We start from the raw sequence: 26,128 nt of genomic DNA on the forward strand, positions 1-26,128 counted from the left end.
TCCGCCGCCCCCCTGCCCTGTGGGTCGTCGTATCCAGGGTGGGAATAGCGGGTGACCTTACTCTTCTCTTCGAGGGGGTTCGTCCGTGCCCTTGCGATGTGGCTCGTAATAGCCCGTGGGGGAGTCTGTGGTGATATTACTCCCCGCATCGCTGGGGGCGCCCTCACCTCCCTGCGATGTGGCTCGCAATATCCAGGCGGGAAGACGGCATGATATTTCTCCCTTTCTCCTCGGGTGTTTTCTCTGCTGCCGCACTTTGTTAACACCCTGGGACATTATTTTCCATATTGTAGGAGGATGCCACTGCTTAAGTCCCAGGGGGTATACACCCTGTGATATTATTCGTGATATTGTAGCGAAATGTGAATCCTGATGTCACAAGTCTCTACACACTCTGATATTATTCGCAATACCATAGCGAGACGTTAATAATAATGTCACAATGTGTGTACAGCTGGTGCTATTATTCTTAATCTCCTAAGGGGACGTTGATTTTATTGTCACACGGGGTATTTTCCCTTTTCTATGATTCGGAATATCCTGGAGGGACGTCACTCCTTATGTCACAGGGTTTGTACACCTTGTCAAATTACTCGTATTACCCTTATAAGACGTCACTCCTCATATCACCGAGGGTGTACACTGTGTGATATTATCGTCATATTCTAGGGAAATGTTACTTTCAATGTCACAGATGTTGCAAACCTTGTGAAATTATTCATTATAGTTTTGTTGGATGGGACTCCTATCCTCACACGGGGTGTACACACAGTGATATTACGTGTAATCTTCTCTAGAAATGTTACTCGTAAATCACAGGTCCTGTACACACTTTAATATTCTTCGTCATATTTTAGGACAACGTGACTACTATTGTCACAGGGCGTGTAGACCCTGTCATAAAATTGGTAATATCCCAGCGGGAGTTCACTCCTAATTTCACATTGCATGTACACCCTTTGATATTGTTCGTATTATCCTAAAGAGATGTTACTAGTCATGTCCCAGTGCATGTACATTCTCTGATATTGTTCGTTATATCCTTGGGGGATGTTACTTCTAATATCACACGGCGTGTACTCCCTGTGTTCTATTTCCTATTATCCTAGGGCAATTTTACTCTTAATGACACAAGGGGTGTACACATTGTGATATTATTCATGATATTCTAGAAGGATGTTACTCCTAATGTCACAGGGGTGTACGCCCTTTGATAGTAGTCATAATTTCCCGGGGGTCTATACCCCTCATGTCACAGAAGATAACACCTTGTGGCATTATTCGTAATATTCTGGTGAGATGATTCTCCTAATATCACAGGAGGTGTACACCGTGTGATAGTATTCTTACTATTCTAGGGGGATGTCACTCTTAATGTCACAGGTGTGTTCCTTCTGTGATAGTATGGAAAATATGCTACCTGAATATTTCTCCTAATGTCACAATGCGTGTACACCTTGTGATATTATTAGTAATATTCTGTGGGAATGTTACCCCTAAAGTTACAGGGGTGTACCTCGTGCAATATTGCTCCCAATATTGTAAGGGGATGTTACTCCTGATGTCACAGGGGGTGTATAGCCTCCGATATTATTTGTAATCTTATAGAGAGATACTACTTTAATGATGACAGTGGGTGTACACACATGGGGTACACCCACTGGGATATTCTTTGCAATATCTTAGGGAGATATAACTCCTAATGTCACAGTGGGTGTACCCCATGTGTGTACACCCTGTGATATTATTTGTAACATCCATGGTAAACATTACTTCTAGTATCCCACAGAGGGTACACCCTGTGATATTTTTCCTAATATCATAGGGAGATATTGCTTCTAATAACACAGTGGGTGTACACCATGTGTGTACACTCTGTGATGTGATAGCTTATGTCCTAGGGAGGTATTCCTTCTAATATCACAGTGAGTGTACACCCTGTGATATCATTCGTAATCTCCTAGAAAGATGTTGCTGCTAATATCACAGAGGGTGTGCCCCCAGTGACATCATTTGAAATATCCTAGGGAGGTGTTTCTCCTAAAGTCACAGGGGGTGTACACCCTGTTATATTATTGTAATATTCTAGGGGGGTGTTACTTTTAAAGTCACAGGGGTGTACACCCTGTGATGTTATTCATAATATCCCTAGGAGGGGTTGTTACTTTTAATGTCACAGGGGTGTAAACCCTGTGATGTTATTCGTAATATCCTAGGAAGGGGTTACTCCTAATATCACATGGGTTATCCTAGGAAGAGGTGATAGCATTCGGAATATCTAAAAGGGATGTCACTTTTAATGTCACATGGGGTTTACACCCTTTGATAACAGTCGTAAGATCCTAGGGACGTATGACTTCAAATATCACATTGGGTGTACACACATGGTGTACACGTTGTGTGTGAACACCTCCTGTGATATTATCCATAATATCCTAGGAAAATGGGACTCCTAATATCATGGTCAGTGTACACCCTGTGATATTATTTGTAATATCCTAAAGAGATGTTACCGCTAGGGTCACAATGCATGTACGCCCCCTGATATTATTCGTTATATCCTCGGGGGATGTTACTCCCAATGTCACACGGGGTGTACTCCCTGTGATATTATTCATACTATCTTAGGGGGATGTTACTTTTCATGTCATCGGGGGTGTATATCATGCGTATTCAACGCCTGTGATACTATTCCTAATATCCTAGGGGCATGTTCCTCCTAATATCACATGGGGTGAACACCATATGTGTACACCTGCTGTGATAGTATTCGTAATATCCTAGGGGAATATTACTCCTGATGGCACAGGAGATGTACACCATGGGTGTCAACCGCCTGTGTTATTATTCGTAATATCCTAGGGGGATGTTTCCTTGAATGGCACAAAGTGTGTGCAAAAGGCCACAGAAGGTGTACACCTTGTGATGTTATCTGTAATACCCTAGAAGGATGTTACTCCTAATATGTCACATGGGTGCACACACTTTCATATTATTTGTAATCTCGTAGAGAGATATGATATCAAACATCACAGTGGATGTTCACACATAGTGTATACCCTGTGATATTATTTGTAATATCCTAGGGAGATGCAACTCCCGATATCACAGTGCGTGTAGCCTGTGTGTGTACACCCGTGATATGAGTCATAATATTCAGGGTAAATATGACTCCTCGTATCACACAGTGTGCACACCCTGTGCTATTTTTCATCATATTTCAGGGAGATACTGCTTCTAATATCACCACGGGTGTACCCCATGTGTGTGTACTCTGTGACAGTATTTTTTCTATCCTAGGGAGGTATTACTCGTAATGTGACAGTGGGTGTGCACCCTGTGATATCATTCTTATTTGACCTTGCTGTCTTTTTTAACCCACCCTACAAAAGGAATGGAACAGATAAGAAGATATTGAGATTAGACTGTGCTGCCGTGCGGCCGCCGCAGGACACCTTTCATATCCCTGTTTCTCAGGCTGTAGATGAAGGGGTTCAGCATGGGGGTGACCACCGTGTACATCACTGAGGCCACTGCACCCTTTCTCGGGGAGGATGACGCATCTGAACCCAGCTACCCTCCAACGCCTGTTCCGTAAAATCAGCAAACAACTGACAGGTGAGACCCACAGGTGGAGAAGGTTGATACTTCCCACCAGATGATGAAACCCTCAGAATGGAGGAAACAATTTTACCGTAAGAGAAAAGGGCCCCCGAGATGGGAAGAAAACCAAATACGGCAGCAGGGAAATACATGTGGATGTTACTGGTGAAGGTGTCACAAAATGTAAGATGGGGGAGTTGAGAAGGTTCCCAGAAGAAATTAGGAATTTCCACATCCTTGAAGCAGGTCATGCGTAAGGCAATCAAGTTGTGCAGCTGGGAGTCTAAAAGACTGAGGAAAAAGAAAACAAAGACCACAAATCTAGGAAGCCACAGAAACACGGGTTCAAGATGGCTGAACGATACAGAGGGTGACAGAGGGCTACAAACCGCTCATAGGCCATCACACTCAGGAGCATGTCTCTCTTCCATGCCTCCAAAAATGGCCAGGAGACACATCTGAGTCAGGCAGCCTGCATAGGAGATGACTCTGCTGTGAGATTGGATGTCCACAATCATCTTGGGGACCGTGGTGGAGGTGAAACCGATGTCAGGCAAGGACAGGTTGGAGAGGAAGAAGTACATGGGGGTGTGGAGGTGGGAGTCAGGGCTGACGGCCAGGATGATGAGCCGGTTCCCCAGCACCATGACCAGGCACATGGACAGGAACAGCCCAGCGACGACCGGCTGCAGTTCTGGATCCTCTGAGAGTTCGAGGAGGAGGAATATAGAGACATCTGTTAGATTCTGTGGGTCTGTATCGTTTGGACATCTTTTGCCTAGAAAAGAGGGTTGAAAAATCGGAAACAAGTAAACCAACAGCCGGCATTGCGTCTGCATTTTGGATACAAGGAATTCAGAAGTAATGTTTGCAGATTTCAGAGCAATCCACACTCAGCAACATTTGGTAGTTCTGACAAACTCAATTGCCATATAATGCTTTCAACATCGATTGCTGTGTTATTCACGTCTTGCTGTACACACCTGCCTTAGAGACACTAGCTTCAAGAACATTCCAGGAACCAGATCATCGTATATAACAAATTCGTTATTGCTAGAAAATACAGCCTATGTTTTCCGAAGAAAGAGATGTAATAAAACCATTGTCTTCACTTTAAGGAAAAGGTTATCCTAATTAAAGGAAATTAGGAACTCAAATATTTTGTTTATTCTTCTAGATTGATATAAATTCCCTTGATGTAGACCATTCGTAAACACTGTATAACAGCTGAGACCATGCCATCTGGAAATGAAATGATAGTTGAGAGTTCATAAGCAGGAAATAGTTCCACAGGCCAGTTAGGTCCTAGTGATTTCATCATTGTGTTTTCTGACTTTTCTCCTTCAAGAGAGTAATTGCTTCCTCAAATCGGTGGGTCTTGTTTTAAAATTCATGGAAGCTCTAACTCCTGTCCTTAGCTTAGGTGGACTTAGAGTATTCATCAGAAAGTTTGGCTGGATGCGGTGGCTCACGCCTGTAATCCCAGCACTTTGGGAGGCCGAGGAGGGCGGATCACGGGGTCAGGAGATCAAGACCATCCTGGCCAACATGGTGAAACCCCGCCTCTGCTAAAAGTACAAAAACTTCTCCCGGTATGGCGGCACGCGCCTGTAGTCCCAGCTACTCGGGAGGCTGAGGCAGGAGAATGGCTTGAACCTGGGAGGCAGAGACTACAGTGAGCCGAGATCACACCTCTGCCCGCCAGCCTGGGCAACGAGAGCAAAACTCCGTCTCAAAAAACAAAAAGAAGTAAGTCAAAGTCACGCTGATGACAGCCAATTTTGGTGAAGCAAGGAAGTGTCAGTTCAATCATCAACATAGATGTTTGCTTTTGCTGCCTCCTATGTGCCAAGCAAGATATCGGCTCTGGGGAATCAGAAACCAAAGAGACTCACTTGTTCCTCTCACAGTACTCAGTACTTACTGAGAGAAGGACGAAACAAAATGTCCTGTCTGGAATGCAGGGAAACCAGAACTTCAGGTCAGGGGATATTTACGTTGAATTGTGTGGAGTTGAAGCTGAAAATCTTAAGGAATGTATCTAAAATCCACTTTGCCTTTACTTTATGCATCCGTCAGCTAGAGATCACGCAGCGGGCACCCACGATCGGCTTAATCATCGCTCACTTCCATTGGATCAACTGGAAATCAAGTCAGATGAGAGTGCTGAGTCTCAGAGGACGGACATCTCACCCCTTGCCACACAGAGAAGTAGAAAGGGCGGTATTCAAAATTCATGGCCAGACTCTAAGTCCCGGGTACTATACTTCCTGGTCTTCTAACTCCCAAAAATTGTGGGTTTTTTGGGTTTTGGTTTTGTTTTCGTTGTTTTGAGACAGAGTCTCATTCTGTTGCCCAGGCTGGAGTGCGGTGGAGTGATCTCGGCTCACTGCAACCTCTGCATCCCGGGTTCAAGCTATTCTCCTGTCTCAACCTGCCGAGTAGCTGAGATGACAGGCGCCCGCCACTACACCCGGCTAATTTTTTTCTATTTTGAATAGAGACGGGGTTTCACCATGTTGGCCAGGCTGGTCTTGAACCCCTGACCTTGTGATTCACCTGCCTCAGCCTCCCAAAGGGCTGGGATTACAGGCGTGAGCCACCGCACCCCGCTTCCAAAAGTTTTCAGCAGAGCTCAGAGTTCTTAACCACAGGCACATCGGAGGAGCATTTTTGAAACGCTTTCCAGCTTCCTCAATAGGAATGGAAGCCAAACTCCGAATTGATGACTCCTTTGAGGAAGTCGAGAGCTGTAAGGAAAGCCAGGAACAGGGGAAAGGGAGAGATGCATCCCGAATGATCCTGTGCCCATTCTTTCTGGAATCCTTGATGTGATCTCAGCTGCCCTTTCTATACTTGACACAGTGATTGTGGCACCCACTGGTCTAGCTGTGGTCTTACAAGGAGCCCCCAAAGGGAAGGGCACAGTGAGCAGGGGCACCCACCTGAGTGACAAGGATTTGAGAGGGCAGGTTGGTTGCAGGGAGAGGACTGGCCAAATGCCATGTGTCTGGACTTAGACTGCCCGGTTCAAATTGGACCTCGCCCTTTTTGACTTCATGATCTAGTACGAGTTCTATGAAAAGGCGTTGATCCTTTTCTAGTCTGTAAAATCATCATGAAATGTGCACTAATAAAGTGGAGACTACGCAGATGAGATGAAACAAACTGCATAGAGCATAGAGCTCAGAGCCTGGCCTTCAGGAAGCCCTCAATAACGGTTCATGATGCCATGGTGTCTGTCGTCATCCTCTTTGTCCTCATCATCACCTTCATAATCTTTTTGTCGTTCTTAGGGAATAGTTTAGAGGGACTGATTCCCTGCTATCATGGGTGAGATGTCTATGAAAAGGACAACCAGTGGGGGAGGAAAGCAAAATTTTGAATAAGATGTCTGAGACCCCCATCACAACCAAGAACAGAAACTCCACAGTCTGCTGAGCGCACAGTTTGCATATTGGTCTCCTCCCATCTGCCCACCGCACTCTCCTGTTTGTGCTGAGGAGGAGGAAGGAAACCAAGGCTCCGGACCGTCCCTCAGCACTCACTTGAAGGGGTGGCCTGCCCCTCCACACCTGTGGGTATTTCTAGTCGGGTGGGATGAGAGACTGAGGAAAGAAATAAGACACAGGGACAAAGTAGAGAGAAACAACAGTGAGCCCAGGGGGCGGCGCTCAGCATACCAAGGATCTGCAGAGGCACCGGCCTCTGAGCTCCCTCAGTTTTTATTGATTATTAGTTTTATTATTTTAGCAAAAAAAAAATGTAGGAGGAGGGCAGGGTGATAAGAAGGAGAAGGTCAGCAACGAACAGGTAAGCAACAGAATCTATGTCATAAGGAAGTTCCAGGGAAGCTACCGTGACTGGAGATGCACGTAAGCCAGATTTATGTTTCTCTCCACCCAAACATCTCAGTGGAGTAAAGAATAACAAGGCAGCATTGCTGCAAACGTGTCTCGCCTCCCACCATAGGGCGGTTTTTCCCCCATCTCAGAATTGAACAAATGTACGATCGGGTTTTATACCGAGACATTCAGTTCCCAGGGGCAGGCAGGAGACAGTGGCCTTCCTCTCTCTCAACTGCAAGAGGCTTTCCTCTTTGACTAATCCACCTCAGCACAGACCCTTTACTGGTGTAGGGCTCGGGGACGGTCAGGTCTTTCTCATCCCACGAGGCCACATTTCAGACTATCACATGGGGAGAATCCTTGGACAACACGCCGCTTTCAAGGGCAGAGGTCCCTGCGGCTTTCCACAGTGTATTGTGCCCCTGGTTTATTGAGACTAGAGAATGGCGATGATTTCTACCAAGTATACTTCATGGAAACATCTTGTTAACAAGGCACGTCCTGCACAGCCCTAGATCCCTTAAACCTTGATTTCATACAACACATGTTTTTGTGAGCTTCAGGTTGGGTCAAAGTGGCTGGGGCAAAGCTACACATTAAAAACATCTCAGGAAAGCAATTGTTGAAAATACAGGTCTTTTTCAAAATGAAGTCTCTTATGTCTTTCCTTTCTACATAGACACAGGAACAGTCTGATCTCTCTTTCTTTTGCCTACACTCACTGAACTGCCCTTCCCCTCTGCTGGGCCATGACCGCGGAGAACAGGTCCAGTGTCCTCCCTGTGTGTAGCACGGTGGAGGCTCAGACTCCGTCCTCGAGGCTGGCAAGAAGACAGTGTGAGACATGAGCCTCCTGATACAGGTGACAGGTGTGGAACCCACAGGACTGGAACCTCACACTGCAGGGCTGGAGGCACAGACTATTTACTATTCTGTGGTCTGGGGAGCTCAAGGCACAGAGCTCCTCATTAGCCAGAGTCGCCCAAGTTCCCCAGCCTCTAAGGATTTCCTCACAATAATTCAAGAAGGATAGGAGAACAGTGAGTGTCCATAGACGCTTTGGGGCTCTTCCTCTCATCAGGAGAAAGCTGGTGTGTATTCTTCGCTTCTTTCTTTTCTTTTGAAAGATCCAACTGCTTTAATTTTCATCTTTAATTATGGGCAAATATACCTCGTATAAATATTAAAAATTGTGAATATATATTAGTTCATATAGAATGGCCAGTATAAACATTTACAATTTCCACTCTTTTTCAGTTTACAGTTTAATGACATTAATTACGTTCACATTGTTCAGCAGCCATCACCGCCACCGTCTCCGGAACAGTTTTATCTTTCAAAATGGAAATTGCACCCATTTAGCAAGCTCTCCACTCCTCTCTCTCGCCCACCCCTGGGGGCCACCTTTCTAGTTTGCAACTCTATGAGTTTAACGACTCCAGACACTTGATAGAAAAGTGGAATCATACCGTGTTTAATTTTTTTGGTTTGGAGACAGAGTCTTTCTCTGTCGTTCAGGCTGGAGTGCGGTGGTGTGATCTCGGCTCACTGCAACCTCCACATCGTGGGTTCAAGCGATTCTTGTGTCTCAGTCTCACGAGTAGCTGGGATTACAGGCGTCCGCCACCACGCCCAGCTAATTTTTGTATTTTTAATAGAGACGAGCTTTCACCATATTGACCAGGCTGGTCTCGAACTCCTGACCTTAAGTGATCCACCTGGCTCAGCCTCCCAAAGTGCTGGGGTCACAGGTGCGAGCCACTGAGCCTGGGCGTGTTTATCCTTTTGGGATTGATTTATTTCACTGACGATAATGTCTTCGAGGTTCATCCATGCTGCGGTCTGAGTCAGAAGTGCCTGTCCTTTTTTTTGTTTGTTTGTTTGACTTTGTTTTGTTTTGCGTTTCCATGCAGTCTCACTCTGTCGCCCAGGCTGGAGTGCTGCGGCACAATCTGGGCTCAGTGCAACCTCCGCCTCCCGGGTTCCAGCGATTCTTGTGCCTCAGCCTCCCGAGTAGCTGGGACTATAGGCACACGCCACCACGCTCGTCTCATTTTTTGCATTTTCACTAGAGACAGGGTTTCACCAAGATGGCCAGGCTTGTCTTGAATTCCTGACCTCAGGTGATCCGCCCACCTCGTTCTTCCAAGATGTTGCGATTACAGGCGTGAGCCGCCGCACCGGCCAAAAGTGCCTGCCTTTTTAAGGCTGGAGAGTCTTCCATTGTATGAAGGAACTGCAGTGCGCTTTTTCATTCATCTGTCCACGAACCCTTGGGTTGCTTCCACATTTTGGCTGTTGCGAATAATGCTGCTATGAGCGTGTGTGTACAAATCTGTCTTCCACTCCTGGCTTCTAGTTCTTTTTGGTAGGTACCCACAAATGCAACTGCGGGAACATCTGAGCATACTGTTTCTAATTTTTCCAGTGCACGCCATACTACTTTCCCCGTTCCTTCACGGTTTTACATTCCCTCCGATCGTATTGGAGCATTCCTATTTCCTTCTAGTCTCACCAATGCTTGTTTGTTGATCGTATCCATCCTAATGTGTGGTATCTCATTCTTTGTTTGATTTGCGCTTCCCTATGGTTAGTGATTTTGAACATCATTTTAGATGCTTATTGGCCATTGCTATATCTTCTTTAGGGACACGTCTACTCGAGTCTTCTGACCATTGTTGATGGAATGCTTTGGGTTTCTTGTTGTTTAGTTCTAGCTGTTCTTTATATATGATGGATATCAGCCTCTTTTGAGATATATGATTTGCAAATATTTTTCCTAATCCACGGGTTATCTTTTCACTCAGTTCACAGTGTTTTTCGCTGCACAAAAGTGTCTGTCATTTAGATGTAATCCAAGGAATCTAATTTTCTTTTGTTGCCTATGCTTTTGGTGTCATATCCCAGAGAGCATTGCCCAATCTGATGTCATGAAAGTGTGGCCAATGATTTCTTTTAGGCATATGATACTTTTAGCCCTTGGGGTTAGGTCTTTGATCCAGTTTGTGTTAATTTTTGCACCTGGTGTGACACGGGGTCCACCTTCATTCTTCTGCATGTGGAAATCAAGTTTCTCCGACACCATTTCTTGAAAAGGCTGCTTTTCCAGCAATGAGCTTTCTTAGTACTCATGTTAAAAATCATTTGAACCTATAGGTGAGAAGTTATTTCTGGGCTCAAAAACAAACGAACAACAACCGACAACAGATAAGGATACAGCATGGGCTGGGCGCGGTCGCTCACGCCTGTAATCCCAGCAGTTTGGGAGGCCGAGGCGGGCGGATCACCGGAGGTCAGGAGTTGAAGACCAGCCTGAGCGACAGCGAGAAACCCCCATCTCTACCAGAAATACAACATTAGCTGGGCAGCTGGCGCATGCCTGTAATCCCAGCTACTCGGGAGTTGGAGGCAGGAGAATCGCTTGAACGCAGGAGGCAGAGGTTGCGGTGAGCCAAGATTGCACCATGACACTCCAGCCTGGGCAACAAGAGCGAAATTCCATCTCAAAACAAAAAACAAAAAACAAAAAACCAGCATGATATCAAGAGCAGAAAGAGAAGAGCTTAAAAACCAGCATAATGAGAAAGTTAGGAAGCTTCTTACCAAAGCATCTGGAAATATGCAAGCAATTCTTGTGAACTAAAATGTTCATACTGTACTATCAAACACTAGAACTCACTCATTCCATCTTTCTGTATTTTGGGACCCAATTATCCACTTGTCTTCATTCCCCATCCCACCGCTTTTCTTCCTAGCATCTGCTAACCACCTTTATACTTTCCACCTTCCTGAGATTCCTTTTGTGTGTAGGTGTGTGTGGGATGGAGTCTCTTTCTGTTGCCCAGGTTGGAGTACACAGGCACAGTCCGGGCTCACTGCAACCTCCGCCTCCCGAGTTCAAGCGCTTCTTGGGCCTCAGCCCTCCGAGTAGCTGAGACTACAGACACCCATCACCACGCCTGGCAAATTGTTTCTGTTTTCTATAGAGACGGGGTTTCACCATGTTGGCCAGGCTGGTCTCAAATTCCTGGACTGAAGTGATCCGTGCGACTCGGCCTCCCACAGCGCTGGGATTACAGGCTTGAGCCACCACATCTGGCCAAGGTTTCCTTTTTTCTTCCTACATAGAAGTGAGGACACGAAATATTTGTCATCCTCTGCCTGGCTTATTTCATTTAATATACAGACCTGCAATCTCACCCATTTTGTCCGCAGCGGAGAGGATTTTCTTCCTTTTTAGGCTGAATAATACTTCATTGGGTGTGTATGCCACAGTTTCTTAATTGAAACAAATTTCTAAGAGCAAATATTTTTAAAATAGCAGGAATGTGAAACTTCAGGGATACTGTGCCCATTTTATTCTTTTCTATTTCCCATCTTATGTATACGCAAGTGTATAACAAAGCAGCAATCAATGTGTGTATACATCTATAACTTCAACAAATGTGAAATGTAAATGCTAAGCGGTGGCTGGGCGCAGTCGCTCATGCCTGTAATCCCAGCACTTTGGGAGGCGGAAGCGGGTGGATCACCTGTGGTGGGGAGTTCAAGACCAGCCTGACCAAAATGGAGAAACACTGTCTCTACTAACAATAAAAAAAAAAAAAAAAAAATTAGCCAGGCATGGTAGCGCATGCCTGTAATCCCAGCTACTTGGAAGGCTGAGGCAGGAGAATTGCTTGAATACGGGAGGCAGAGGTTGCAGTGAGCCAGACCGTGCCATTGAACTCCAGCCTGGGCAACAAGGGTGAAACTCTGACTCAAAAAAAAAAAAAAAAAAAAAAAAAAAACGAAAAGAAAGAAATAGAAAATGCGAAAATGCGAAATGGTAAGAAAAAACAGCATAATAAACATTTGTGTGGTGTTGATGGACAATGCATTTGAAGATAATATTTGAAGAAATTATAATTAATTTCTGTTCTTACTCATTGGAGCTTGATGCCTCTAAAAACTTCGTCATTGGAACCACCTCTGGTGCTTTAAAAGAAAAAAAAAACAAAAATCCGCGTACTCACACAGGTGCAAGGAAATCCGAATCTTAGGTGTTGAGACCCAGGCCTCATCATGTGTTAGCTCCCCAGGTGATTTGACTCAAAGCCAAGATTGAGGAACGGCGACATTTATCTCTACACATAACCTGCCTAAATAGATTCTCTAGAAGCAGTTTATGAAGAAATTCCACATAAACTGTGGAAGAGGATATGAATTTGATGTACAGTATGTCCTCACTTAACATCTTTGAAAGTCTCTTGGAAACTTCACCTCGAAGCAAAATTATGTATAGTGAAACCACTTATTTTTCATCAACAGTATAACTACACAACTTTGAATAACCAGTGGTGTTGGAGGACCTCCTGTACATGGTTTCCATAAAGTCAGTTTTCAGGGAATTCCAAAATGAAGTGAGGACTTCGTGTATATAAAAAGATGGTGGTGATTCCACCTGGATGACCGGGTTATTGCTCAGAAACTAAAAGGGGCCGCCTAGGTATAGAGGATTCTGTCATGAGGTTTCTGCTAAACAAAGGATCCCAGAATACTCACCCATTCCAGTTAAAGGCATAACGAAGAAAGCAATATTCACAAAGGAAATGCGGAAAGGAATAAAAGCCATCAAGCCACAAAAATAATGTGACTAAGGGGCAGGATTTGCAGATGTAGAGATTGAATGTGGTTGCCCTTTCTCACCCACACAAGAAAAAGGATGGAACAGATCATGAGATTCGACTGTTCTGCTGCGCAGCCTCCGCAGGGCACTTTGTATGTCCCTGTTTCTCAGGCTGTAGATGAAAAGGTTCAGCATGGGGGCGAGCACAGCGTACATCACTGATGCCACCACACCATTCCTGGGGGGTGGTGACACAGCTGAAGTCAGGTACATGCCAATGCCTGTTCCGTCAAATCAGCAAACAACTGCTAGGTGAGAGCCACAGGTGGAGAAGGCTTCCTACTTCCCATCTGACGATGAAATCCTTAGAATGGAGGGGACAATTTTATAGTAAGACAAAAGGATCCCTGAAACGACAAGAAAACCCAACATAGTACTACCGAAATCTATGAATATGCTATCGATGACGCTGTCAGAACAGGCAAGTTTGAGAAGTTGAGAGGGGTCACAGACAAAATGAGAGATTTCCACATTCTTGATGATGGTGAATTGTAACACAATCCAACTGGGCAGCTGGCAATCCAACAGGCTAAGGAAAAAGGACACCAAAACGAAGAAGACACAGAGGTGAGGATTCACGATGACTGGGTAGTGCAGAGGGCGACAGATGGCTACAAAGCAGTCATAGGCCATCACAGGCAGAAGCATGTCTTCTATACATGCAAAAAGGACCAAGAAAGACATCTGTGTCAGGCAGCCCGCATGAGAGATGACTCTGCTATGTGACTGCATGTCCACAATCATCTTGGGAACCGTGGCCGAGGTGAAACCCATGTCAGCCCAGCACAGGTTGGAGAGGAAGAAGTACATGGGGGTGTGGAGGGGGGAGTCAGAGCTGACAGCCAGGATGCTGAGCAGGTTCCTCAGCACCGTGACCAGATACGTGGACAGGGACAGGGAGAGCAAAGCGAGGACGGGCTGCAGTTCTGGATCCTCTGAGAGTCCCAGGAGGAGGAATTCTCAGACACCTGTGAGATTCCGTGGCTCCGTGTGGCTTGGACACCTTGAGAAGGAAAGATTATTGGAAAAATAAAAGATAAAAACCAGCCCTTAATGCTGGATGCAAGCAATTCACAAGGAACACTTTCACACTTGGGGACCATACACCGCCAGCAATGTTTCTCAGCTGTGACAATTCCAAAAATCTCAGAATTATTACGTGGTTTACTTTTTTGCTATACAAGTCTTTCTGTACATACTACTTTAGGGAAAATCCACTGAAGAATATTAGAAGACCAAAACGTCATATATAACAAATCCGTGATCTCAGTAAAATACGGCCTACTCTTTTCAGAAAAAATACAATGCAATGAAAATGTCCTTCTCTCTTTAAGAAAAAGATCTCATCTAATTGAAAGAAATTAAGAAGCGGTGAAATACACTCCATTTTATTCTGACACCGTGCTGCAAGTTCCTGTGATGTAGAATATGTAAAAGGACGACACAAGAGCTAGGACCCCATTATCTAAAACCGAAATCGAAGCTTATAGTTCTCAATCGGAGGACCTTTTAACATGCCTGTTACTTTTCATATTTATTATCATCCTTAGGTTTTCTGACATCATTTCTTCATAAAAGTACATGCACACTCAAATATGGGAGCTGTGTTTCCAAATGAATTGAATATATAACTCTTGGCCCAGCACCATGCCTCACACCTGTAATCCCAGCACTTTGGGCGGCCGAGGCTGATGGATCACCTGAGGTCAGGACTTCCAGAACAGCCTGGCCAACGTGGTGAAACCCCGTCTCCAGTGAAAATAAAATAAAATTAGCCGGGTGTGGTGGCGCGTAACCCTAGCTACTCGGGAGGCTGAAGCAGGAGAATCCCTTCGAACCTGGAAGGCAGAGATTGGACACCCTTTGATAGGATTTTTGATATTCTAGGGAGATATTGCTCCTGACAGCAGAGTGGGCGTACACCCTGTGATATTATCTGTAATATCCTAGAAAGATATTGCTCCTAATATCAGGGTGGCTCTACACCCTGTGATATTAATTGTAATGTCCTACAGAGATATGACTGCTAATAATACAGTGGGTGTACAACCTGTGATATTATTCATAATATATTACAGAGATACGACTCCTGGTATCACAGTGAGTGTACACCATGTTTCTACACCCTGTGATCTTATTTGTAACAACTTAGAGGAATATTACAGCTAATATCAAAGTGGGGGTCCACCCTGCGATGTTATTTGTTATCTACTAGGTAGATGTTACTCCTAATATCACAGTGAGTGTACATTATGTGTGGAGAGACTGTGAAATTCTTCATAATACCCTAGGAAGATATTACTCCTAATATCACAGTGGGTGTACACCCTGTGATATTACTTGTAATCACCTAGGGAGATACGATTCCTAATATTACAGTGGGTGTACACTCTGTGATGTTATTTGTAATGTCCTAGGAAGAGATTACTCCTAATATCAAAGTGGATGTACACCATGTGTGTACACTCTGTGATCTAATTCGTAATATCACAGAGAGATATTTCTCCTATTATCACAGTGGGTGTACATTCTGATATGATTCGTAGTATCCTAGAGAGATATTGCTCCCAGTATCACAGTGGGGGTACACCCTGTGATATTATTCATAATATCCTAGAGAGATATTACCTCTAATATCACAGTTTCTGTACACCCTGCGGTATTATTCATAATATCCTAGGGAGTTATTATCCCTAACATCACAGAGCATGTACACCATGGGTGGACACCCGGTGATGTTATTGGTAATATCCTAGGGGGATATTACCCTTAATGTCACAGTGGGTGTTCACCATGTGTGTATGCACTGAGATGTTACTCGTAATATCGTAGGGAGAAATTACACCTAAGGTTACAGTGGGTGTACACCATGTGTTTCTGTTGTGTGATGCTACTGGTAATATCTCAGAAAGTTATTAGTCCTAGTGCCACGGTGGGTGTATACCATGTGTGTCCACTCTGTGATGTTATTCGTATTATCCTAGGGAGGTAGTTCTCATAACATCGCCGTGGGTGTACATCAGGTATGTACTCCCTGTGGTCTTATTGACTATGTCCTGCGTTGATAGTACTCCTAATATCACCGTGCGTGCGCACCATGTGTGTACATTCTCTGATGGTGTTCGTAGTATCCTAGGGAGATATCACTCCCGATGTCATAGTGGGTGTACAGCCTTGTGATATTCTTGGTAGTATCCTTGGGATGTATTATTACTCGTGTTATCACAGTGGGTGTACACCCTGTGATAGTATTTGTAATATCCTAGGGAAATATCATTGTATACCCTGTGATATTGTTTGGGACATTTGAGGGAGCTATTTCTCTTAAAGTCAGAGTGGGTGTACACCCTGTAATATTCTTCCTAATATCACAGCGGGTGTACACCGTGAGTGATATTTTTTTCTAATATCCAGCGGGGGAGAGGATGATATTGCTTCCAGTATCACAGAAGGTGTACACCCCCCTGTGATATTGTTCCTAATATCCAGGGAAGGAGAGGATGACATTATTCGCAATATCACTGGGGGTGTACCACCTCCCGCCGGGATATTGTTCTTAATATCCGGAGGTGGGGAGAATGATGTTACTCCCAATATCACAGGGGTGTACACCACCCCTGTTTGTAAACACCCCCTGTTGTATTGTTCCAAATGGCCTGTGAAAGAGTAAATATGACTCCCATTATCGCGGGGGGTGTTGAGCCCTGATGATACTGTTTTCTAACATCCAGGGAAGGAGAGTATGCTATTACTCCCAAGATCGCAGGGGTTGTACACCCTTTTGTGTTTTTGTGCCCAATATCCAGGAAAATAGAGGATGATATTACTCCCAATATCGAAGTAATTGTACAGCTCCCCTGTGATATGCTTCCTCATATCCAGACAGGAAAAGAATGAGATTACTGCCAACAGCGTAGGGAACGTATACCCGCGCTGTGATATCTTTCTTTCCCAGTATCCAGGTGGGGAGACGATCATATTCCTTCCAATGTCGCAGGGTGTGTACACCCCCTCTGTGATCTCGTTGCTAACATCCAGGTTTGGGGAGGATGACATTACTCCCAATATCGCAGGGGGTGTACACACCCCTGTGAAAATCTTCCTCTATTCAGAGGGAGAGAGGATGATATTACTCCCAGTACCGCAGGGGGTTTACACAGCCCTGTGATACTCTTCCTAATATCCACAGGGAGAGAGGATGATAGTACTCCCAATATCGCAGGGGGTGTACACAACCCTGTGATATTGTTCCTAAGATCCAGAGCGAAAGAGGATGATACGACTCTCAATATCGCAGTTGGCGTACACCCCTCCTGTCCTATTGTTCTGAATACCCTGGGAGGGAGAGGATGAAGTTACGTTGAATATGGCAGGGAATGCACACCCTCCCCCTCTGATACCCTTCCTGATGTCCAGGGGAAGAGAGGAAAATTTTACCCCCAATATCGCAGAGGCAGTACACCCCACCTGTGATGTTGTTCCCAATATGCAAGGGGGGAGAGGATGATACTATTCTCAATATCGCAGGGCTGTTCACATCCCCAGTGACATTTTTCCTAATATCTAGGGGAGAGACAATTGTATGACAGCAAAGGTCGCAGGGTCTCTACGTCCCTTCCTGATATTGTTCCTAATATCCAGGGGGGAAGAGGATGGTATCAAATATGAAAGGGGGTGTACACCCCCCACCCCTACGATATTGTTCTTAATCATCGTGAGGGGAGACGATGATATCACTCCAAGTATCGCAGGGGTTGTTCGCCACCCCCTGTGATATCGTTTCTGATATCCACGGGGGGAGAAAATCATATTACTTCCAATATTGCAGGTGGCGTATACCCCACCTGAAATACGGCACCGAATATCCAAAGAGGGAGAGGATGGTATTAATACCAATATCGAAGTGTCTGTACACGCCCCTTGTGATATGGTTTTTAATATCCAGTGGGCGGGAGGATGATATTAGTGCCAACATGCCAGAGGGTGTACACTACCCCTGTGATATTGTCCCTAACTTCCAGAGGGGAGAGGATGATATCACTCCCAATATCTCAGAAGCTGTACATCCCCTGTGATATTGTTCATCATATCCAGGGAGGCGAAGGATGACATTCCATTGAATTTCACGACAGTACTACACGCACAGTGTGATATTGTTCCTAATATCCGAGAAGGGAGAGGATGATATTATTCCCAATCAAGTAGTGGGTGTACGTTACGCCTGTGTTATTGTCTCTAATATCCGGGGCCGCGGGAGTGGGGGAGAGGATAATATTCCCTCAAATTTAGCAGGTGGTTTGACGCCCCTTGTGGTGTTGTTTTAAATATCTCGCGGGGAAGACAATAGTATTATTTTTGATAGTCCGATTCATCTGCTCCACCTTTCTGGGGCTCTGAGGCCGGGAGGCGCCATGCAGTTTCCGTGGGATCCCCAATACCTTTGCCGTCTTCTGTACCAAGGGAGCCTAAAACGCAGGCCCGTTTATCTGAGCCGATCCGTAAGGGCAGTCGAAATCTAGGTATCAGATCTCGAAGAAGCACACGGGTTACTTCACGAGCTTTCTCAGTTGGTGTTGGATAGGCCGCCACCCACCCAGAGTAGGTACGCACGCCCAAGAACTAGTAAATACTTGTTACCTCCACACTTTGGCATCTCTGTGAAGTCTACCTGGAGATCTTCAAAGGGGGCTGCTCCATAAGCTCGTATGCCGGGCGGAACGGCTGGACCTTGCCTCGCATCATGCTGTCGGCAGGTAACACACCGCTGCCTCACCGTTTTGGCAAGGGCTGACAAAGGCGAGATGTAGAAATACCGGCCTAACAACTCTTCCAGTGACTCCTGACCTCGATGGGTGGTTTCTTGCACAGCCAGTACAACTGCAACTCCTAGCAGCTGTGGCACAGCTACGCTCCCATCTGGTAACCGAATCCATCCTTCCTCCATCACTTGTCCTTCCCTCTACCTGGAGAATGTCCTTTTCTTTTTTAGAAGAAGTAGGTCCAAGATCAGGTACTTGAGGGAGCACTGATGCCCAGAAGGGGGCAGATGCTGCTTTTCGAGCCTCTGAGTCAGCGCGGGAATTCCCCAAACCCACCGAGGTGGAAGCTCGCTGGTGTCCTCTGCAATGCCTAACTGCCACCTTGTGGGGTTTCCATACTGCTTGTAATCATTGCAAGGTTTCTTGTTGATATTTTCTGTCTTTTCCCTCAGAGTTCAATAGGCCCTTTTCTTTCTATCACGCTCCATGCACTCGAAGGGTTAAAAAGACACCGAGAATCAGTGTAAATGTTTACAGTCTCACCCTCACTGAGTCCTAAGGCCCGAATTAAAGCAATGAGTTCAGCTTTCTGGGCTGAAGTGGCCTGGGGCAACGATCTGGCTTCAACAAGAGTGTCCAGGGTTACCACTGCATACCCTGCACCTCTCTCTCCTTGGGGGTTGAAGAAGCTGCTCCCATCCACGTATAGTTCCCAGTCTACTGATGCCCAAGTCCGGTCCCGGAGGTCAGGTCTGCCAGAGTCGACTGAGTCCAAGACTTCCACACAATCAGGCTCGACAGGGCTCTCTGATACCGGGAGCAAGGTGGCGGGTGTAGGGTGTTACAAACTTCAATGGTTATACGAGGATTTTCACAGAGCCAAGTTTGGTACTTGGTGAGTCTGGCATTCGGTAGCCGACGATGTCCTTTAGCGTTCATGAAAGTCACCACAGCATGGGGGCCCTTTATGTTCAGGTTTTGCCCAAGAGTCAGCTTATTTGCTTCTTGTTCTAGCAGGGCAGTTGCTGCCAAGGCCCTCAAACAGGGGGCCATCCTTTAGTAGACCCGTCTAGTTGTTTAGAGAGGTAGGCCGCCGGCCTTGGCCGGAGCCCAACCGTTTGGGTTCAAAGTCCAGCTGCCATCTTTTCTCTCTCTGATGCATAGAATGGAAAAGGCTTTGTCAGATCGAGTAGCCCCAGGGCTAGGGCTGCCAGAAGTTTTTCCTTTAACTCATGAAAGACTTGCTGTTGTTGGGATCTGCATTCCAAAGGTTCCCGGTCCCCGCCCCCTTTGGGACCTCATACAAAGGCTTGGCTAATACTGCAAAGTTTGGGATCCACAGTCTACAAAACCCCACAGCTCCTAAGAATTGTCTCACCTGCTTTCTGCTCTTGGGCTCCACTAGATTGCAAATGACCTGCTTTCTTTCTGATCCCGGGCTGCGTTCCGAGCCCTGTCAGATAGTAAATCCCAAGTCACGTACCTGCTGTCGGCAGATCTGAGCTTTCTTCTTGGACATCTTATACCCACAGTCCTCCAGGTGCCGGTGTAGGGCATCCGTTCCCTTGGCACACCCGACTGCCGTGGGGTGTCCCAGCAGAAGGTCATCAGCCTACTGGAGCAACACACAGCCTAGGTCTCTGGTGGGAAACTTCTGGAGGTCTCGAGGCAACGCCTCCCCGAAGGTGGTGGGGGAGTTCTTGAACCCTTGGGGAAGCCCGGTCCAAGTGTACTGAGTAGTGACACCTGACTCCGGATCTTCCCACTGAAAGGCAAACAGCCTCTGCCTCTCAGGGGCTAATCTGATAGGAAAGAAAGCATCTTTCAGGTCCAAGCAGGTGAAGCAGCTGTCCTCAGCTGGCAGCAACCCCAACAATGTGGACGGGTTAGGTACTGTTGGATGTCAAGTCAGTGTAGCTTGATGAAGCAAGCGCAAATCCTGTACCGGCCGGTAGTCCTTGGTCCGTGGCTTGGGAACAGGCAGGAGGGGAGTGTTCCATGGAGACTGACAAGGAACAAGAATTGCAACAGTTCTTAGGTGCTTGAGACGGACCTGGATACCTTGAAGAGCTTCTCTGGAGACCGGGTCCTGTTTTTGCCTAACCCGCTGGGCCCCAGTCTTAACTGGCCAATCCCGGAGGGTTGTCTTCTGCCCGTACTCTTGGCCACCGCTTAGCCAGAGCTGGCCTTCTCTCTTGGCCCGGCTCAGTTCAGAAAAGTCTCCATTCCTCCTCTCGGGGTTCCATAAGGGTCACAATGACTCCCGTTCCGGGTAACTTTAGCAGCAAAGAGCCGTGCTCTGTCAGAGAGATCGTGGCTCTCAGCTTGCTGAGCAAGTCCCTTCCCCAAAAGGTCAAGGGACAGTCAGGCATGTACCATAACTGATGAATGACTTTATGTCCTCCTACAGTACAAGTCCGAGGCAAGCCTACAGCTTGCTTTGCTGAAACCCCCGTGGCTCCGATGACGTCAATAGTCTTTTTGGATAAGGGGGCGACCGGGGCGGTTACTAGCGAATGTTCAGCACCGCTATCTCCAAGAAAGTCAATGTCTCCACCCCCGACTGTCATTCTGACCAGTGGCTCTTTGGGGACACTTGAGCCCGGTCTCCCTCAGTCCAAGAACCCTCCTGCCGGGTTGAGCAGGGCCCCTTCCTCCTTGTCCGGGGCCTCCTGCTCTGAGTCATCTTGTTTTCTTTTGAGTTGAGGGCATTTGTTCTTCCACCGTCCTATTTCTTTACCATCAGCACACTGGTTACGCTGCAAACTCTGACAGCCAAGCTGAGTTCCTTTCCCAGGGCCCCCCTTCCCTTGCCTCTTTGTGGGGGCCCCTGTGATTGCTGCAGCTAGCAAACAGGTCGGTGTTTCGCCGGGCCTGACCTCCATTGTCTCCGCCGTTTTCCTGACGGCTTACTGCATCCCTGTTTACAGACACCTGGCTGGCTATTTCTAGTAATTGTGATGTGTTCATCCCCCCAAGTCCAGCGTGTTTCTGCAGTTTTCTTCTCATGTCTTCTGCGCTTTGACGGACTAAAGCCATGTGAATCATGCGCTGATTTTCAGGGCTATCGGGATGAAAGGGAGTATACATAGCATAGGCCTCACACAGTCTCTGGTAGAATTGTGCCGGACTTTCTTCTTTTCCCTGAATGACCTCAGAGACCTTGTTAACGTTTGTGGCCTTCTGAGCTCCCCTCATTAATCCTTCCAAGAGAGCTTCCCCGTCTCGGTTTAGCCTTTGCATATTCTCTCTTTCATGTGGGTCCAACTGGGGGTCGGTTCCTGGCAACTGGGTCCTTCCATACTCTTTGGGGTTTTGATAATCAGCAGGTGCATGCTCCTCTAGCCACTTAGTTGCTGCTTGGAGGACTCTCCGCCTTTCTTCGCTGTTAAAGAGGAACATGAGCAACTGGTGCCAATCAGCCCAGGTGTGGTTGTGGGTCTGGATAACAGTTTGGAGCAAATCAATTAGGGCTGGCGGCTTTTCGCTATAGGGCGGTGTATTGTTTTTCCAGTTGAGAAGGTCGACGGAGGTGAAGGGCTGGTATCCAAAAACACGCCTCCCCGCCACGTGACCATCCTCATCTATGCCAGTATACCGCTGCTCTCTCAGGGGCATTTGTACCCCCGTTTTGGGTCGTACACGAGCTGCCGAGGAAGGGGTGGAAGGGCGCAACGTGACTTACCGCAATTAATCATCTCAATTACTAATTGACACTAATAATTATCAATATTAATGATTGATAATATAATTTTTAAATCAATACCGATAACAAGGATAATGAATATTCAATAGTTATACTAACGATAACAATAAATGATTAATATTAATGATTAATGACGCCTGATATTAATAGCTGATATTGATCTTATTCGTTAGAAAACAGTAATATTAGCTCCTAATAATTAATATTAATATTAATAATCTGAAAATTATTAGCCATTATTTTTTAATATTAATATCAATATCGGTTATTCATATTTATGTTAATAATCAATGAGGAATAATTCCTACTACTATTACGCCTAATACCTCAGTGGGTGTACACCCACCGCTGATATTGCTCCTAATGTCCAGGGAGGGAGAAAGCATGATGTTACGTTCAATATCGCACTAGGTGTACACCCAGACGGTGATATTGACCCGAATATAATCTCCAGGGGGTGGAGTATGACGTTACTCCCAATATAGCACTGGCTGTGCATCCACCTGGTGATTTTGCTCCTAATATTCACGGAAGAAGGGAATGCCATTACTCCCAGAATCGCAGGAAGTGTACACGCCCGGGTGAGATGGTCCGTAACAATACTCCAAGGCGGAGGAGGTGATATGACTACACATATGGCAGAAAGTGGACACCCCGCAGGGACATTGTTCCCATGATCCTGGAGGGAAGAGGATGATATTACTTTAAATGTCACAGAAGGTGGACACGCCCCCACTGATATTGTTTCCAATGGCAACGTGGGGGAGGAGGATATGACACGCGATATCTCAGGGAGTAGAAACACCCGTGTGATACCGTTCTTAACATTGAAGGAGGAAGAGGATGATATTACTCCCAATAGAGACGGATGCACACCCTCTGTACATCGTGGGAGTGCACACGTCTGTGAAACAGTTCATAATCTCTCGAGGGGGAGATGATATTACTGACACTATGGTAAACAGGCTGTGAGGCCACCGCGGATCCTAAGAGCCCAGGGGGGCAAGAGGGGCTGGCTCTCAGTCCCCGCCTCGCGGGGGGTGCCTCACCCCCCTGCGAGGGGGGTCCTAAGAGCCCAGGGGGGCAAGAGGGGCTGGCTCTCAGTCCCCGCCTCGCGGGGGGTGCCTCACCCCCCTGCGAGGGGGGTCCTAAGAGCCCAGGGGGGCAAGAGGGGCTGGCTCTCAGTCCCCGCCTCGCGGGGGGTGCCTCACCCCCCTGCGAGGGGGGTCCTAAGAGCCCAGGGGGGCAAGAGGGGCTGGCTCTCAGTCCCCGCCTCGCGGGGGGTGCCTCACCCCCCTGCGAGGGGGGTCCTAAGAGCCCAGGGGGGCAAGAGGGGCTGGCTCTCAGTCCCCGCCTCGCGGGGGGTGCCTCACCCCCCTGCGAGGGGGGTCCTAAGAGCCCAGGGGGGCAAGAGGGGCTGGCTCTCAGTCCCCGCCTCGCGGGGGGTGCCTCACCCCCCTGCGAGGGGGGTCCTAAGAGCCCAGGGGGGCAAGAGGGGCTGGCTCTCAGTCCCCGCCTCGCGGGGGGTGCCTCACCCCCCTGCGAGGGGGGTCCTAAGAGCCCAGGGGGGCAAGAGGGGCTGGCTCTCAGTCCCCGCCTCGCGGGGGGTGCCTCACCCCCCTGCGAGGGGGGTCCTAAGAGCCCAGGGGGGCAAGAGGGGCTGGCTCTCAGTCCCCGCCTCGCGGGGGGTGCCTCACCCCCCTGCGAGGGGGGTCCTAAGAGCCCAGGGGGGCAAGAGGGGCTGGCTCTCAGTCCCCGCCTCGCGGGGGGTGCCTCACCCCCCTGCGAGGGGGGTCCTAAGAGCCCAGGGGGGCAAGAGGGGCTGGCTCTCAGTCCCCGCCTCGCGGGGGGTGCCTCACCCCCCTGCGAGGGGGGTCCTAAGAGCCCAGGGGGGCAAGAGGGGCTGGCTCTCAGTCCCCGCCTCGCGGGGGGTGCCTCACCCCCCTGCGAGGGGGGTCCTAAGAGCCCAGGGGGGCAAGAGGGGCTGGCTCTCAGTCCCCGCCTCGCGGGGGGTGCCTCACCCCCCTGCGAGGGGGGTCCTAAGAGCCCAGGGGGGCAAGAGGGGCTGGCTCTCAGTCCCCGCCTCGCGGGGGGTGCCTCACCCCCCTGCGAGGGGGGTCCTAAGAGCCCAGGGGGGCAAGAGGGGCTGGCTCTCAGTCCCCGCCTCGCGGGGGGTGCCGCACCCCCCTGCGAGGGGGGTCCTAAGAGCCCAGGGGGGCAAGAGGGGCTGGCTCTCAGTCCCCGCCTCGCGGGGGGTGCCGCACCCCCCTGCGAGGGGGGTCCTAAGAGCCCAGGGGGGCAAGAGGGGCTGGCTCTCAGTCCCCGCCTCGCGGGGGGTGCCTCACCCCCCTGCGAGGGGGGTCCTAAGAGCCCAGGGGGGCAAGAGGGGCTGGCTCTCAGTCCCCGCCTCGCGGGGGGTGCCTCACCCCCCTGCGAGGGGGGTCCTAAGAGCCCAGGGGGGCAAGAGGGCCTGGCTCTCAGTCCCCGCCTCGCGGGGGGTGCCTCACCCCCCTGCGAGGGGGGTCCTAAGAGCCCAGGGGGGCAAGAGGGGCTGGCTCTCAGTCCCCGCCTCGCGGGGGGTGCCTCACCCCCCTGCGAGGGGGGTCCTAAGAGCCCAGGGGGGCAAGAGGGGCTGGCTCTCAGTCCCCGCCTCGCGGGGGGTGCCTCACCCCCCTGCGAGGGGGGTCCTAAGAGCCCAGGGGGGCAAGAGGGGCTGGCTCTCAGTCCCCGCCTCGCGGGGGGTGCCTCACCCCCCTGCGAGGGGGGTCCTAAGAGCCCAGGGGGGCAAGAGGGGCTGGCTCTCAGTCCCCGCCTCGCGGGGGGTGCCTCACCCCCCTGCGAGGGGGGTCCTAAGAGCCCAGGGGGGCAAGAGGGGCTGGCTCTCAGTCCCCGCCTCGCGGGGGGTGCCTCACCCCCCTGCGAGGGGGGTCCTAAGAGCCCAGGGGGGCAAGAGGGGCTGGCTCTCAGTCCCCGCCTCGCGGGGGGTGCCTCACCCCCCTGCGAGGGGGGTCCTAAGAGCCCAGGGGGGCAAGAGGGGCTGGCTCTCAGTCCCCGCCTCGCGGGGGGTGCCTCACCCCCCTGCGAGGGGGGTCCTAAGAGCCCAGGGGGGCAAGAGGGGCTGGCTCTCATTGCCCCCCTCGCGGCGTGTGCCTGCTTCTCCCCCCTGCGATCTGGATCATCATATGCAGCTGGGGAGTGAGGGGTTTTATTACTCCCCGCCTGCGTGGGTCCGCCGCCCCCCTGCCCTGTGGGTCGTCGTATCCAGGGTGGGAATAGCGGGTGACCTTACTCTTCTCTTCGAGGGGGTTCGTCCGTGCCCTTGCGATGTGGCTCGTAATAGCCCGTGGGGGAGTCTGTGGTGATATTACTCCCCGCATCGCTGGGGGCGCCCTCACCTCCCTGCGATGTGGCTCGCAATATCCAGGCGGGAAGACGGCATGATATTTCTCCCTTTCTCCTCGGGTGTTTTCTCTGCTGCCGCACTTTGTTAACACCCTGGGACATTATTTTCCATATTGTAGGAGGATGCCACTGCTTAAGTCCC

At 48.7% G+C, this 26,128-nt stretch overlaps 3 pseudogenes; all 3 read right to left on the bottom strand.

The window, feature by feature from the left end:
- The window catches only part of LOC100432013 (olfactory receptor 7E24-like), a 322,665-nt pseudogene that overhangs the window by 212,162 nt on the left and 84,375 nt on the right, over nt 1-26,128 (bottom strand).
- LOC129054794 (olfactory receptor 7E24-like) lies at nt 2,338-5,287 on the bottom strand (annotated as a pseudogene).
- LOC129054791 (olfactory receptor 7E24-like) lies at nt 12,780-18,861 on the bottom strand (annotated as a pseudogene).

The sequence above is a fragment of the Pongo abelii genome, chromosome 18 (genome assembly GCF_028885655.2).
Source record: "Pongo abelii isolate AG06213 chromosome 18, NHGRI_mPonAbe1-v2.0_pri, whole genome shotgun sequence".
Taxonomy (NCBI): Eukaryota; Metazoa; Chordata; class Mammalia; order Primates; family Hominidae; genus Pongo; species Pongo abelii.